The sequence below is a fragment of the Motacilla alba genome, chromosome 5 (assembly GCF_015832195.1).
Source record: "Motacilla alba alba isolate MOTALB_02 chromosome 5, Motacilla_alba_V1.0_pri, whole genome shotgun sequence".
NCBI lineage: Eukaryota > Metazoa > Chordata > Aves > Passeriformes > Motacillidae > Motacilla > Motacilla alba.
The window spans coordinates 25,384,893-25,402,028 of record NC_052020.1 but is presented as its reverse complement, the minus strand read 5'-3'; the positions used below and the strand labels follow the sequence as shown (position 1 = coordinate 25,402,028).

Below are 17,136 nucleotides of genomic sequence, written 5' to 3'. Positions count from 1 at the left end.
GTCCCCCCACCCCTATTTATAAAGTGAATCAAGGAGGCACTAGAGCTGCCAAGGATTACAGACCCCCGGTCAACACCTTCACCTTTCCCGAAGTAGCCGGTGGTGGCTGGGAGAAAGAGGGATGGAGTGAGAGCCTGCAGTGAATTATCCTCCCGGCTTCTGTGCAAAATGGGGGCGGGGGAAAGAGAGAGACAGAGAGAAGGGGAGACAGAAGAGAGGAGAGGAAGAGAGAAACGTCCAAGCCAGCACAGCCGGCAGCCTCCTTCCTGCGGCGGCAGCACTGCGGGTGAGGGGCCGCGCCTCCTCCTCCCCCCGCCCCAGCCCCAGCACGCCCCGCCGCGTTAAACCGCTCCTACCTGGCGCCCAGGAACGGCGATCCCGGCGCCCACGGTGCCCCGCAGCGCCTGCCCATGCAGCCGCCTGCCCCGAGGAGGGGCCGCGGCGCGGGCCGCCCCCGCGGGCGGGGCGGGGGCCGTACCCTGGGCGGCGGCGGCGGCAGAGAGGGGGCGGCAGCGAGGGGCGGCCCCGCAGTGTCCGGTGCGGTCCGGCGGTGCCCGGTGCGGGCCAGGCGCCGGGGCCAGCCCGGGACCCGCCCGCCGAGCCCGCGAGCGCAGCGGCGCGCGCCCGCCCGTCCCGCCGCGCCCCGGCCCCGGCCCCGGCCCCGGCCCCGGCCCGGCCGCCCGGCAGCGCTACGGCGGCCCGCGCGGGCCAAACCGCGGCCCCGCGGCGGCGGAGGGAGACGGGCGGCGCTGGCGGAGGGATCGCGGCGCGGCGGCCGTGCCCGGACCGTGCGGGGAGACCGTGCTGGGCCGTGCCCGGGGCGGCCGCCGGAGCGCTCTAATGGGGATCCGAGCGTGCGTCTCCCACGCAAGGGCCAAGTGAGACCCGGGGGAAGGTCAAAGGCGCGTTAGAGGCCCGTTCTGCCCTGCCCGCCCCCCCTCAGGACTCATGGCTGCACCCTCCGCCTCCATCGTGCCCTGTCACCCTGTCCATCTTTTCCTGGTCGAACCTGTTAACAGTCGTGTCTCTGGCAAAATGGAACGCGGGTTGGCTTAACATCCAAACTTAATATGGTAGTTCCCAAAAATAACCAAACTACACTTGCCAACAACAGCTAAGAAAATATGGAGCATCCCTTGAGCAGCAACACCAGAAATTTGGAAAATTGGCCCATACATAATACAAGAGGTAGGACAACAGCAGATGTCATGTAACCCATCTTGGTCTCTCAAACGGGTTGAATTGTTGGTGTGAATTAGTGTGTCTGCAGTTCAACTGCACTGTTTGCCAACCCTCTCACTGTAGTTGCTCTTTTTGAACAAAAGCATTTACGAATCTTGGGTGCTTCCTTCCCCTTCAGAATGGGTCAGCACACCATGCCTGGGGTGTTGCTGTCTCTGCAGGTGTCACTGTGACCTGACTGCCCCACACAACTGCCTGGCCATTCCTGGCTGCTCACCACATCCTGCCTGCGCCACAACAAGAGCCTCCTGGGGAATGACAGGGAAGGGGACCGTGAGACCCTGTCACCCTGCTGCTCTGGGGTGGGAGAGGGGACCGAGAACGTCACCTTGTTCCCCCATAGTGTGGGACAGCTGACACTTCACATCTGGAGTGTGGATCTTTTACTGGAGCTACGATGTTCGCAGAGGTGGTGTGGAGGCTGCTGGCAAAGCCACACCCATAAGCAGCTGAGCTGGGTATTCCTGGGTGACCACGGGAGCCCACAAACACACAATGGCATGGTAGGGCCCCACTGCATAGGTTCCCAGCTATGAGGAAGTCCTGGAATTCCTTCTCTCTTCAGCTCTTCAAAGTTTTTGTTAGGAGTCTGGCAGGCCACTGACACATCAAGACACCCCATGGAGTCAAAAATTTGGACACTTGTGTGCTGGCTTCTAGCAGGTGAGAGCCTAGAAGCAAATACACGTCAGGCCAGCAAGAGGGTTTTGCCCTGGAGCTGTCCAATACCCATTCCCCAAGGAAGAGTTCAGGAGCCACAATGCTAATTCCGTTGCTTCCCAAGTGGGGAGACAGCTGCCCTACCATGCCATGGCAGCTACTAACCACACGGGAGGAGGTGGGGAGGCAGATTTCACAAGCCAGCAAGCCTGAATTGCTGTCAGAGGGCATACATTTAGGATGTAGCTCTCTCTTTTTCAGCCCAAAGAGATTGCATGTATCAACACTGGTCACACCACAGCCCCCAAGGGGGGAAGGAAACCAGCCTTTCATAGCATGGGAAAGTCCTGCTAGCTCCCTCTTCCTCAACACGCCCTGCCATTTACTGCAATTAGTCCTACATCCTTGGAGCATCTTTCTGGCTCCCTATTGCCTCCTGTGGGTGACCTGCTCCCTTTCCCATCTTTGGTGACTGTCCTGTCTTCAGTGACTAACTCAAACCCAGACTATTCATAGCAATCAGAGATGATCCTTCAAAAAATGCAGGCCATGAAAGCTGGCTGAACTTCAGGCAGAGATTTACAATGACAAATGATCCACACAGGCTGTGGTCTTCCCCAGGGTAGACAGCACACTGCCAGCGTCACAGCTTGTGACTGTGTGAACCTGCACCACCAGCATTTCAGGAAAAGTTTGTTTGCATTCCAGGTGGGATTCTGAGTAGCCACAAGGGCTTGCAGGACTAGGATCTTAAGGTTTATCTGGTCAGAAACCTGCATAAGTTGATGAAAACACCCCTAGGGCATGCTTCTAAACTCTATCAGTAACGTGCAGGAAGTGAATTTAAAATGTCAGTGTCTAACCTTTGATAGCTTTTGTTTTGATACATGTGCCAGAGAGAAATCCATCCTTGTTGCTACGTCAAAATCTCATAAGGTTCTGGGAACTATGGCTTTTCGAAAGATATCAAATTTTGTGGGATTTACAACAAAACTGCAAGAGTTGATAACATTGCAATTGTTTTTAAAATGGAAGTAATTAATGTCCATGGAGCTAAGAGTGTATATACAGAATCATGGAATCATATGGGTGTCTCAGCTTTCAGCCCCAGACAGTCTACAACCTGAGAGGTGACACATAAGAAAAGGATTCTTTTAGAAAATGAGAATATTGTCCATTCCTACCAAACCTCGTCCTATTGCTCAGCATCAGTGTCTTTATGCTAAGGGTGAGGAGAAACTCGTGAAGGAAACCAGGCCTACTGTTGCAGCAAAACTAAAATCCCTCTTCCAGGAAGATTTACTCATATGGTTAGCTTAATCCAGGCTAGGAGTTCTAGTGAGTGGAACTACTCACAGTGGATATGGAGTTTGAAAAGGGTGCCAGCCTGTACAGGACTGGGACCTGTCACTGCACAGGAAAAAAAAATGTAGTCAATAGTTCTTAAATTTCTGCTGTTCAACACTAAAACTCAAAGTCATCACATTTGGGAGAAGCACATACATTTGAGAAAGAGCTGAGGGCTGTCTGAAAACAAGGGACAGCTGAGATGTGTGCTTGGGAGACGCTGTTTAAATGAAAGTAGAATTGTTCCTCTTTTGTTGGAAGCTGAGCACAGCATAATGTGATTTGTGATTACAATTCTTTGTGTCTGTGAAGCAACTGAAGAGACAGGCTAACTCTGAAACATCACTGGACTTCTAAATTCACTGAAAAGGAACTGGGACAGGGAACGATGTTTCTGATTTTCAGACTAAAGCATACTACATTTCTAGTTATTTTTGAAGCAGCGTGAAATGTCACAGTTTCTTCAGTTTGTCCTAAAGAGAAAGATCTTGCCAGTGGTTTTTAAAGAAACTTTTCTTATAGTTTCATTAATAAAAACACTTGCTCTTTTTTTGTTTGATCTCAATAATACAAAAGGGAAACAGGCAGGAAACACCAGTTTCCTCTAGGTATTGCAGTACAAGTCTTAGCACACACCCGTTTCTTTGTTGGAGGTATACAATTTTCCAATTGTAATATCAAATTTATGAAAGGTTATGAAAGTGAAAAACCCTTGCACTGACTCTACAACCACTGGAGGTTTAGCTGGAGTGAAACCAGAGCAGATGATGCTGTCCTGCCTGGCTTCTGTTCTCCCAGGCCTATCCTCCAAGAAATACCAATCCACTCGAAATGGAGAAACTGCTTTTCATCCAGTGGCATGACTGGAAGCAATTGGTAAACCTGCTGCTCCATGACAAGCTTCCTGATGTTGCTCTTGCTCGTGGTGTCCAAAACAGGGTTTCCTATGGCAGCAGTCAAGCTGGTAATCTGCTGGCCAGCCATTGTGTCAAAGCTCACTAAAGGTGCATGTGTGGCTTGTGCTGGGGCAAGTGCTTCACTCTGTGCTCACTCACCCCAGCACTTGCTGCTGTTTCTTTTGTTGTGCCATCATTGCCTTCTCACTATTGCCACAAATTACCTTTATTTCTGAGCAAGGCTTGTGTTTTTACAGTATGTTTCTGTAGGGCCCAACTCCACAGGGCAGTGCCTTGACTGAGATCAGCTAATCACAACCAAAAGCAACAGTACTTTCAACTTCACTCTAGAGTCATGAATTCTTCCTTGACAGAAAGGATAATGTACCATGAATAAATTATGTCATTTATCTTTGACATTTCCAGCATTTGCTCTTGAATTATGTGTTCTCAAAGCAGTCTTTCTGAGAGATGCCTTAAATAATGAAAGAACAGATGCCTCAACAAATTAAATGCCATATTTTTAAGCACTAGGTAATGAAGTATCTGAAAATGTTTTTCTCTGTGGCAGAAATCCTCTGTGCTTTTCTAAGAAATAGCATTTTGCAATAGTTCTGTAATCCTGTAGGGCTCTGAGCAAAAGGAACATTTTGGAAGTGATTTAAAAAAAAAAAAAAAGTTTCCTAGTTAAGAATATGAGGATAAAATAAGAGTACATAAAAAAGACACAAAGCAACAGAGCAGAAGTGCTACATGAGCCCTCTCAGTGTGATATTAAACCTTTCCTTGGACTTGTTCTCCTTACAAAGCTCTTCCCACTACCTGTGGCCAGGCAGGGAGCATGGGCTGAGTCTCCAGGCAGCCATGCTGACTCGCTGAGAGCAGATGTAGTCCCGTGACTGGATACACGAAGTGCTTTCCAAACTCTCTGTGTGATGGGGCTGGGAGTGCTCTGTGCCTCTGAAATCCTGATGTGCTGATACCATGTTGCAGCCAAACCCCTGGGTGGTAGCTTGCTCAGCTTGGGGTTTTGCCATTTTAAATTTGTTTTCTTTGTCAGAGAAACAGATCTGAGAAAAGATTTCATTTTTTCAGACCCCGGTGTGCTGGAGCTGACCTGCTCTCTGGTACTAGAGGGAGCTCCAAACTGGAAGCTGCGGCAGCCAGCATGAGCAATTGAGGCCAGCTCAGCAACCAGGTGAGTTAGTCAGGGAGCAGCATCACACTCATGCGGATTCATAGCTCCCACATGGCTTAGAGGATGGGTTGATCACCTTCACATGTGCCTGCAGAAATAGTAGGGACATACATTCTACTCCATGCCCTCACTGCTGTGTTCCTGAGCAGCTTTCAGGCCAAGTGAAGAGCAGAGAACATATTTTTCCCACAAGCTTTAAACTCTGTGTAAGGAAAGCTTTTGGTCTTCTTCTGTAAGAGCTGCCTACCCTCCAACCTCCAAAGGACCACAGTGCTGCTTTCCAGTTAGGATAATGACTGTCATTTCAGCCTCACAGGATGTTGATTCAGCAGGGTCATTATGGCTTTTTCCTCATGTTGACTTCTTGTTAAAGCAGTGAACAGCAGGCACTCAGATGTGGAGAGAGGGTGGAGGAGGAAAGATAAACAGCTTTGGTCTAGTCCAGAATAAAAATAACATATATGTAAAATATATGAGAAACTAGACAGGTAGAGTGTAAAAGAAAAGCAGCTACCAGGCAGTGTACAGAGGGCATTTCATGTTTAACTTTTCTCCAACCATGAAAATGACTGTGAACTTAATAATAATTTCATTATTAACCTCTTAAATTTTTTTTTTTTTGCCTGGCAAAAGGCACCAAGAGTTCTTTTCTGGACATACAGAGGTCTCCAAAGCTCAGTGTGTCAGGTGATGAAACCCAAGCAGAGGTAGTTGCTTTTGTTGCCTTGTTTGCTGGCAGTGAGCTTTGTCCCTTCCTTTCTCTCATTTATTGCCACAGCTACAAGGGATAAGCAGAATGAGTTTCTGGAGATTGTTTCCAACCGTAGCTTAGGCCTTTTTATCAGGCTCCTGATACCTGACTTAAAATGTTTCGAATCCAGCCAGCAGTTACACAGGGTCTTTTCATCATGTGTTCCCATTGGAAAGTCATGTAGACATCTATGGTTCATAATGCATCCAGGGAGAATATGCTTATATCATAGATCCCAGCTGTGCTTTAAAAAAAGAAAAATATACAGGCATAAATGCCATTCAGCTAGTTGCTAGGAAATTGTGCTGATAAAGAGAAACCATGGGGAATGTGAACAAAATGGGTAGTATAGAAAGTTCAGCTGAAGACATAAAGTTACTGCTTAGAAAAGGCTTGTCTCCACTAAGGACTGATAGTTTCTGGAATAAGACAAAATGTGTAGAGATGTACTTGTAAATCCCAGGCACAGCTACTCTCATTTTTTTCTGAATTAGAAGAATGTCCCCTAAACTGAAGGAAAAAATTACAAATTCCTTTCAATTTTGACTCTGCTATTGCAACAGGTGAACTAGTCTGCTTATGTCTCACTCCTGTATTTCAAGGGATCAGCAAAACCCATGCCCTCAATTAAAACTATTTTTAACATAATTAGCAAAGTGCGCACAAGTGTCCATTCAGCTGTCAAAGCAAGGCCATGTTCTGACTCACCTGGTGCCCGAGGCACACGTGCATCCGGTGCACAGTCAGGTGCATTTCAAGCTTGCTGTGCTGTGGCAGATGTGATTGATAAAAAAAAAAAAATCTGTGCTGGCTGACTGAAGCCTGGAGGAATGGCTGCTGGACTTCTCACAGCCACCTTGGGCAGCACATGTGGTAAGCAGTGCTCAGGAGAGCCTCACCAGCACCTAAGGGCTGCAAGGGGCAGACAAGCCTGGCAGGGCACTGCAGGGGCCAGGGGCTCCCTAAGAGCAAGGCCACAGCCCCCGCTACTTCTGCTCCAGCCCCTCCACTAGTACAACACTAGTTGTGTGAGCAGCTATCCCATCCCCACTAGCTCTGGCCTGGCCACATGTTTGTGCATTACCAGCTTGTGGAGGGAGATAAATGATGTTACAACCCTATAAATTTTCACCAGAAGCAGGACCTGTCTTTGTTGTCCATTTCTCAGTGGCAAGGGATGAGAATGCTATGCGGTAGCTGCTGAATGTAAATGTGTTGTGCTTCCTGCTGGCTGCGTGGAGGTTATGAGGGAGGATAATCATCAAGTACTGAGGCAAAGCTCAGCTCAGACACTGCCTGGGCCGGCGAACTCGCCACCATCACAGCTTTGGCTGGTCAGACAAGCCATGACACGGTACGCAGGCTAATCCACAGGGGTCCTCTCAAGCTTAGATCTAGCAGAGTCTGACCCCATTTACACACAGGACCAAATGGTTTGACAGTCTCAAAAGCCCTCGGTGGGACTGCAGTGTTGCATGAACTCTGTCACTTTTAGACTGTAGTTATCTGGGACCTTAAATGTGGGTAGAGACAAGAGCAGCACCATGCAGATAGGAGGAGGCTGTCTCCCATTGACTGGACAGGTGCCAGGGCTGGCAGGCACACAGAGATTGGATGGTGGTACTCCTACTTGCAAGGGTAGTCCAGATCTGAAAACCACATGACAGGTAAGCATTTGACTGAACTGGTACTTAAATAGGGGATGCCAAATCCTTGTTCCTGTTTGTAGGAGTTATTTGTCTTCCATTGTTCTCCCTAATTACTGCTCTATGGAAATACCTACCACAGGATGAAATTACCATTGAACTCTGGGAGGAGGGATAAAGGCCTCCCTTAGAGCAATCACTTTATACCTTTCCCAGTTTTGGGCCTATAAATTTTTTCCAGTGTGTAGGGCTTCAGGCATCTACACACTTCATCTTGTTGGCAGGGGGTTTAAGGTGTCTGTGAAAGGTAGCCAAGAAGAGCTACTTTCCACAAATCTTTGAAAAATACTTGCAAGGGCTCACTGAGCAGAGGCTGAAAGTGCTGCTTGACTGCTCTAAGATCACCCAGAGGCCAGTTCACTGTAGAAAGGTTGGGTTGAGCTATGTTGTGTTGGACCAGGTTAGCGAGAGCTCCTTACTGTTACAGGCACAGAAAGGGATCACAAGATAGGTTTTCCAGCATGCATCTAAACAACTGATTGTGCTTCACTTGTCCTCCCTCTGGCAGCATAAGCAAGACCATACAAAGTAACCATCTTCTCTCCCGGACTGCTCTGCAATGGAAAGCAGGGAGATGTTATTTTCCGGGTTCTGCCCTCACAGAAGAGGCCTTGCAGCTTTCTATGGGGCTAAACATCAGACAGGAACAATGCTGCTACATCACTTGACCGATGTCTGCCTGAATGTTCTTTCGTGTTTGGGCCAGCTCTGCAGAGACTGCATGGATGGCACTCAGCACAGAGGCTGGCCCTGGCCCAGGGAGCTGAAAGGAGAGATGCTTGCAAACCCCTCTCTGCTGAGCTGGTGTCCCCAATGGCCGGCTCTCTAACCTCCCCCCACCCCCCAAGAGAATGTAGGTCACTGTTCACATTGTTTTCCTCTGAGCCTCGACCGTTCCTGTTTTGCCACTTTGTTTGCAATTAGCTCGTACTTTTGTAATTGACCTAAATAAGCCTGTTTGTTTCATTTTCCTCCATCCCATGCCTTACGTTTCCAGAGAGCTGTAATTAATAAGAACGATGCAGCATGAATACCTTCTGCAAGCCCAAAGCGGGCAGTGCCCTGGCTGGAGTTAGTCCTGCTCTTGGTGCTCAGCAGCAAGCTGACAATGTAAACCAGAACGCAGGCAGCCTTGGGTTTTGCCCTGAGAAAAAGACAGCATGACAGATCTTACAGCTTGACTGTGCTGTATGGCCTCCACAGATGCCTTTCGTTGTTACTACTGTTAGCGAAACAAAAGAACTAGAGCAAAACTGTAAGTGAGCAAGCAAATAAGAAATCACTCAGATAACAAGTGATGTCCAAGCGTTATATTGCAAGCCATGAAACCCACCCATTTGTATCAGTTTTCACAGCTGCTCACTTTGCTCCCACAATCACACTTAGCACAGTGATGATGTTCTAAATTTCCTCTCATGTCACAACCCTGCCCTCCCCATGATGCTTGAAGTGTGAATGCTGGAAAATCAAATGCAACAGAGCATGGAAGTTATCCCACTAAATCTCTCATGCTGTTGGGCAATACTCAGCTGGACGGGTTTCAGGCACTGCTTTTTGCCTCAGTTTTCCCATCTGTTCTCATGAACTCCTGCTTGGATAAGAACATCTCATGAATGTTTCCTTTATTTGCACTACTTTTTGCCTCTCACGTCCTTAAAAGACAGAAGTAAACATCAAAACAAACCTTGCAAGAGAGCTTTTCCCAAAACTTCCTGTTGTGTTCCAGACCCTCCCGCAGAGATGTTCTGCTGCTTCCCACTGGGGTGCCCATCTCTGTGTCCCCCTCCTGCAGGCAGGGCTGTGTTGGGGTCCGTATGTCAGGTTGGCACAGAGGTCAGTACCAAGGCCCAAAGGAATCACAGATCCTGTAGAGGGCTTAACACTGTGGTGTCCCTGAACACCAAGCTCCAGCCTCTCACTTTAGAGATGCTGGAGGAAGGCACAGGGAATGAAATGCAAACTACATGTCATGCTGTTCAGAAACCAAATACCAGAATTGCTGGCACTGCATCTATTTGTAGCGTTCCTGATGCATTGCCGGTATCCTACCTAGCAGTATGCAGTCAGTGTCTGTCCCTTTGCTTGTGCTTGGTTCTCTAGAAAGACTCTGGGAGGACTTTAGTAGGTGTCAGACACAAAGCATAACTCGGTCCCGGGGTAGACTCTGTCCAGCAAGCTGAGAGATGACATGGAGATAGGCACAACAAGAGCTGTGGCATAAGATTGTAGAACTGGGGTTTTCCAATAAGCCTAAATTTTGTACCCAACTCTAAGTGAATTTCCTTGGGAACTAGGGCAACAAATTACCATAAACCTCTTTTAAAATCCCCTCTATTTAACCTCTTGCTCCTTGACACAGACTTTGAGATCCTGGTTTCCCCCTTTTCCTGTAATATACCTTGGCTTGCAAAATTCACCATGCAGAATGAAGTCTGAACTTTCCACTCCCCATGGCAACGATAATTCAATTAAACAAGACAAACCTTGAACAGCAGTTGGTCCTTGGACAGGACATGGTATACTAAATACGATACCAGCAGGAGGAGAGTGAAACACAAAACTCGTGAAACAATCCTGTTAAAAGAGAGTTGGCAAGTGGGTGCCCTTCAGGACAAGGACACACACAAACACACACGCTCTCCCCTTTCTTTAGTCCAGCACATTTTACATAGATGACAACAAACAGGAAGGACTGGGATTAGTGGCAACTTTTGCCTGCTCGCAAGTCTTCTGAAGAGCACCCAAGTGCACATTCAACTTGTATGGACGGATGCATTTGTTCCCTTTGCTAATGTGCAAACACAGGTCTGACGAGGGATGCTTTCCTTAAGCAGTGCCAATGTGGGCAGAAAACAAATGTTAAATACAAGAAAATTGCACACTAGCCCATTAGTCATCTGGCAGGACAACTGACTGAGAGGGAAGTATAAAAGTATAGCCAGATCACACTCTCACGGAGGTGAAAAAAAGAAGACATGGTGACTACATGCCGAAGTCATGGCAAACCCAAATATTCTCAGAATGACTAGAATTAGGAAGGGTAGAAGGCAGGAAGCAACAGCCTAGAAATGTTGCCCAGGAAGAGGCACTATCTCCATCCCTTGAGGTTTTTAAGTCCTGGATGGAGAAAGACCTGACCAGCCTGATTTGATCTCATGACTGCCCCTGCCCTGGACAGGAGGCTGGACTATAGATCTCCAGAGGGCCTTTCCTATGTGAATTTCTCTGTCATCCTATGAGTGCCTGTGATTTGACATACAGAGAAGACAACTACTGACATTGCCATGACAACAAACTGGATTTCTGCTGGTGTTGCAGCTTCCTGCAAAGAGAACAGTGCACACTTCCTTGAGAGAAATGCTCATAAATCCCCCAAGATTTATAGCACTAGACTCATTGGAGCTTTGCTTTTAATCTAATGAAAGAATTAATAGGTATCAGCTTGTTGCACAGTTCATTTCTGCTTCTGTTTCAATTTTCTTTTTTTTTTTTAAGAAAGAGAAGAGAAAATTACATGCAATCTTGCAAAAGGAAGATAATTACATCCTCCCCCTTGGGGAGACAATGAAAATGGCTTCAGCAAATACTCCCAGTGCCAGTGGGAGGCAGCCAGTCAGCAGCCAGGGCCAGCTGCATGTGGCTCAGCACAGCCAGCCCAGTGCTGTAAAGCATTTTCCTTCACCATTTGCCCTGTGGTCTTCCTAAATAGAAGCACATGAAGCAAAATGCTTCCAATGTTTTGTTCAAATACTGCAAATGAAATCTCAGCTGCAGCGACTAGAAGTTGAAAACTGGGAGTTGGGCAGATCCAAGGCAGTGGTGCTGCTGTGGCCGGTCACACACCCGGGAGTGGTGGTAGGGCTGTGTGACCTGCAGGGGTGTTGGCCTGCTTGAAGCCCCTGTGGGCTCCTGGGGCTGCAGGCAGAGGATGGGGATGTGGGACTCTGCTACCACAGCTTCTGCCCTGGCAATGTCCATGGGGGAACTTGGGAACACGAGAGAACTGGGGCCTGAGGCAACGCAGCCGCAGCAGCAGCTCTGTGTCCAGCCACACAAGGGCTCTGCTCTCTGCCTCACACCCGGGTGCCAGCAGCACAGAGCACCCTCAGAGGCAGAGGAGTGCTGGGTTTCCTGCACACTTCCCACTTGCACCATCTGCCTCTCAGCCAGAGCCAAGGATCCAGCCCCCTGGGACTCACCTTCAGCCAGGAATAACTTCTGACTTGAGGCAATTTTAGTAGGTCACCAATGCCGCTGGTTTTTTTCCTTTGGCAGTTATGCTTTTCTTCCTCACTCTATGAAAATTGAATTTTCTTTCAAACATGAATGTGCCCCTTGTAAGCTGATCTGCAATATAATTATTTTCTCCCTTGCTCAGCAAACTTTGCAAAACTGGACATTTTCCCCATCAAAGCCAGACAATGAGGCCTTGTCTACACTGGAGCACAGTAGTAACAATTCCCACTGTGGCTGCCATCAGTTCAGCTCGCCTGGTGGGAGCTGTTTATTAAAATTTTTTCCTGAAGACTAAGCCTCCCGGTTCAAGTTCATTGCCCCACATGTCAGAGCCACAAAACATTTGTGGGGTAAGATTTCTTTGCCATGGGCATTCAAAAACTAAGGAAGCAAATGAAAAGCTTTGCAAAAGCAGTCACAAGCTGCAAGTCTTGAGCCATTTTTTAAAACCAAGTAGCCATTGTAATCTAGAAGTACAGACACTGGTTGGGGAGCAGGAGTTAATCGTTGTCCTTGCAAAAGGTTTGCCAGCACCTCCTTTTCCTGTCATGGTTTCATAGCCAGTCACCTTAACAGAAGTTAAAACACAATCACATCAGACCTACACCATTAAAAAAGCTATCAAAATAACCAGAGCAGGGAAATCGTACAGCTGTGGAAACCTTCACATGTGTTTGAAGTTTGCTGAAGCTTGGTCCATCTGAAGTTATCCAGCCCCATAAGCCGTGCCCCCATCAGAGGCCACACCACCGCCTCCCGCACAGCCCAAACCCAGCCAGCCCCGGCCAAGCCAGCAGCTGCCCCCACCCTGAATCCGAGGGGCACATGTGGGGCTCCACTGACCCCCATCTGTCCCAGTGTCCTACTCCCACACAGGGCTGCCCAGGCAGGGGGACCTTTTCCAGGCCTGCTGCCTTTCCAAGGCTGAGCATACAAATGTGGCTCCAGCCAGGCCCCAGAGGGACACTAATGGTTGATCAAATCGTGTTTTACTCTAGCCACATAACGTTTTATAGTAACATCCAGGTCCAGCACGTCTCCAAAATAAGGCACAGCATTAGTTCACACCTTTTCAAAGCTCAGCAGTGCCCACGCCTCCGGCTTAGGCAGGGACAGACAAGGGCCATGGGGGCCAAGGGCTTGTGGCCAAGGACAGCACAGCTTCACCCGTGCCAAGCAACAGCTCCTGCAGGAAGAGGCACCTTTAGCTGCTGTTTACACAAACAGTTCCAGCCTTCACTGGATACCAAAAGAAACCAGACACCTTGTCTCCATTGAGGTTTTTTCCTTCAGGAGAAAAGAAACTCAGCAAGGAATTCCAGGATCCCTTCAAAAATTTTACTGCTGTTTTAGGACACCTTCGGTTGGAACATGTTTTGTGAATAAAAAGATTATAGCTGGCAAGCCCTCAGCCATGCAGAGGGCAGGGCGAGCGAGAAGGAAGCAGAAGAGGGCACAGGGATTGGCATGACACTGCTGCTCTTCAGAAGAGAGAGCCCAGCAGGTGCTTAGCAGTTGACTTGGTGCCAAAGGGCGAGTGCAGCCACAGGCCTGGGCTTTGAGGTGCTGGTGTGTGTGTCATGGCAGGCCAGGGAGCAGTGTGGGAAGCAGCAGGGTCTAAGCCCCTTTTCCTTACACAGAGGATGGGGCTCAGAGGTCCAGGCCTGAGCAGGCAGAAGGACTGGTGGAAGGAGGGGAGAAAGAGGAGCACCTCCCCTCAGGCCAAGAGCAGTTGTGCAGCTGCTGCAAGGGGCTCTGGCACACAGGGCACTGCGAAGGCTGCAAGGGATGGGTGGTGCAAGAGCTGGCAGCAGCTTCCCCAGCTGCTTCTGCCAAACTACTGAGTCAGCTCCAGTGCAGACCCACCCTTCTCCTCTCACTGCTGCAGGAAATCCTGGTCAGGCACCGAAATGGAGGCTACAGCAGCACGTGCTGCTGCAACAGCCTACAGCGGACAGTGGTGTGCTGTTCTAAAAACAGCTGTAAAGCTCTTATTGTCCTGCTAATGGGCTTCTTGTTAAACAGAACAGTCAAGCTGCTACAAATCAAAGAAGTCTTGATCATACTTTCACTCTGCAGAAGGTCCAGGAGAAGGGGAGGTGGTCATCAGTCATCCCATCCCGATGGCCTGAAAATACACTGTACTGTTCCATAAACCAGCAAGCTTGTGTCATGCATTTATCCTCCATTTTGGTTTTTTATGTAGATTGGGTCCAGCACAATTTCAAAATCAAATTCAGGCCTATTTTTTTAAGATGTATTAATACATCGAGTATTAATACAGTGGTTACATTTTTTTGTCTAAAAATAATCACAGATCACTGGATCTGAAAGTCCAGGGGTCCAAAGTCCATTTTCCAGATCCAGTGGCACTTCAGAGGCATGAGAAGTTTTACATCCTTGCAGTGCTCAGCTGCAAACTGGAGCCCATTGCTCGGGTAAGCTCTGCAGACCCACGTGAGCCTACAGACTGCCCAGAGGCTTCGTGCCCACGCAGCCCCATGCCCTGGAGAAGCCAGGCAAGAGCTGCACACCCACAGGTTTTGCTGCTCTGCTGTGGGCAGCCACAGCCCTGCCCCAGCAGGCCTGGGGTTTGGCCAGCTGGACAGACCAGGAGGAGCTGGGCAGGCTGTTTCATACAGCTGCTGCCTAAAGAGTTAATCGGTGCTGGAAGCCGCTAAAAATGGCACACAGCTTATGTCTGCGAATCTTTTTTTAGCTGCTATTTAATTGCCTGGTTTCAGCCCACGAGGCACAGCACGGGCACTTGCCAGGGGCACCGCTCTGCGTCACACAGGGGAACTACAGGGAGCCCTGTGCTGGGCAGGGACGGGAAAGGAAGTCAAGGGCAGCAGGAAAGCCTTTCTCCTCCTCCTCGGAGCTGGTCCCAGCAGGCTGGCAGAGAGACTGAGCCCTGCTCTTACAGCACAGCAGCCTGCCTGCTCACACCAGTGTAGCTGTGACTGCCCCTTGATACATCCCCCATCACATCCCCATCTTACACAGGCAGGGATCCTGCTCCCCGGCAGCTACTCCCATGCTGAGAGCTGAGACAGCCAAGGCAAAAGGCTGCCTTGGGGTTCAAGTCTCTCCACTCTGATTTCCAGCATCTATCTTACATTAGAGCCAGGGCCAACAGCTGTACCCTCGAGGAAGCCAGTGCTGTAGCTGACTGCCCTACAAAAAACAGGGAACCCTCACGAGAGCAAGATGTACCAGGCAAAAGGCCACCATTAAAGCAAGGACAGCTCTTTGTGCTTTGTGTCACAGCAGCTCTGCTGGCAGCACGGGGCTGCTAGAGAGCAGTCCCACCAAAACAGGGGACAGTGGGGACATTCCCAAACACTCTCACCAGCACAGGTGAGACACCCCTGGCTGCTGGGCTGGGTGCACAATTGGATTAGACAGACACAGCCTTAGGTCCCAAAGGCCTCCCTGGCACTGGGACGTGGGATGTGCTCACGCTGATGAGCGTGCGGGAGGCGGTGTGGCTGGCAGCCTCTGGCACAGGGCTCTCCAGCTGCCTGAAACACTGCACGGGAGGCTCCTGCTGGCAGCCTGCGAGGCCCAGGCAGCTGGTCAGGAGGACACACTGAGGCTTTCCTCTTCATCAGAAAAGACCCAGACAAGTGGAGACTAAATCCTTCTAGGGGTGGAACGAAGACAGGGACACCTCCAGAAGAGCTCTCACCTGGGCCAGAGGCCTCCAACTCCCAGGAGACACAAGATGGACAACTAAAGTGCGAGCTGAGGCACCACAAACTCAAAATTAACAGGAAAAGCCAAGTACACTGTGGTGTAACGATGCCTCCTTGGTGTGTAGCAGCAGTTGAAAGGGCAAATAGATGAGGCACTGAGCTCAAGTGACAACAAACGGCATTAAAATACCTCCACTACCATGACCCCAAATGACAGTTATTAATTTAGATTCCATTCACTGCCAATTATGGACAAACTGGTCCTGCACATTTTTGGATTGCATTTACAGACTCAAATCTGGCTGTAGCATCAGTTACTGCACAGGCTTCCTGTAACTCTGTATTGTCAACAGTTTATTTGTACCACCATCTGCATCTCCAAGAACACGATGAATATGCTGGAAAACACAGATCCCCAGCACAGATTGTTGGCCTCTATTAGAAAGTTCTTTCCACTGCAAGGCTGACTGGATATATTTTATGCTTATATTTCTTTCTATTCCAAGAAGCAACTTCGGCCTTTAAAATAAGGAGTAATAGGATGAGACCTTGCTGAAGGGTTTAATGAGAAATTTCAGAAAATATGTTGACTGTGTCAACCATTTTTATTAATTCATTCCTGTAAGGTCTAATGTTCCTCTTTAAATAAAAATAAATTCTGTGACATGTCTTCTCCAGTCAATTGCTTACCCTCATGTGTAGCTGTTCTCCTCATTGTATTTTCTTTTCTCAGGTCTGTAAGACTAACTTCTCATTTGTAGAAATGTACTGCATAATGAAGAAAAAAATAACACCAAAAAAAAGGAAAACAACCAACCAACCAAAAAAGAAAAAACAAACAAACAAACAAAAAACAACCAACCAACCCAAAACCAAACCAAACAAAACCCAAAACCAAAAAAACCCACAAAAAGTCCCCCAACCCATCAACCACCCACGCACCAAACAAAAGAACCCTCACACACTTTCAAATGTTATCTTCCAATTACTGCATGTGGAGGCCATAGACAGCTACTAGTTATGGGCATTTTATCTATTTCTTTTTAAAAAGCATCTCTCCTCTGACACTTCACTTAAAGGCAGATCTGCAAACCTGTTCCCATTAGGACAGCCCTTGTATTCAACTTCTCTAAAGGACACAGATATAAAGGATAAACCCAGGCTTGGTGTTGGGGTAAGGAATCTAAGCTTTTCTGTGGGCTTAATCTCTCAGCTCTCAGTTTTTTTTTCTTTTTGTGCCATGGCCAAATGTTAACCCCCTTGGCTTCCTGCTCAGGGTACATCTCGCAGAAAAGAAAGTCCCTTTGGTGCCTTTTCTGCACTCAGCGAGTCAAGATCCCCTCCTACAAGGGATGACATTTCCTGCATACTGCTAAGACTAAAGGGAGAAATCTCTGAGTTG

At 48.6% G+C, this 17,136-nt stretch overlaps 1 protein-coding gene across 8 annotated transcripts in view; it reads right to left on the bottom strand.

Annotated features, from left to right (window-relative positions):
- The window catches only part of MAPKBP1 (mitogen-activated protein kinase binding protein 1), a 101,479-nt gene extending 100,819 nt beyond the window's left edge, over positions 1-660 (bottom strand). For 6 of the 8 annotated variants that reach the window (XM_038139387.1, XM_038139393.1, XM_038139395.1 and 3 more), the window contains exon 1: positions 357-660. The gene's annotated coding sequence lies outside the window, so the exon portion shown is untranslated. Of the gene's footprint in view, positions 1-82; positions 320-356 lie in introns of those variants that run through there. The other 2 variants (XM_038139390.1, XM_038139391.1) reach the window with 1 other exon arrangement.
- Between the last annotated feature and the right edge of the window lie 16,476 nt (positions 661-17,136).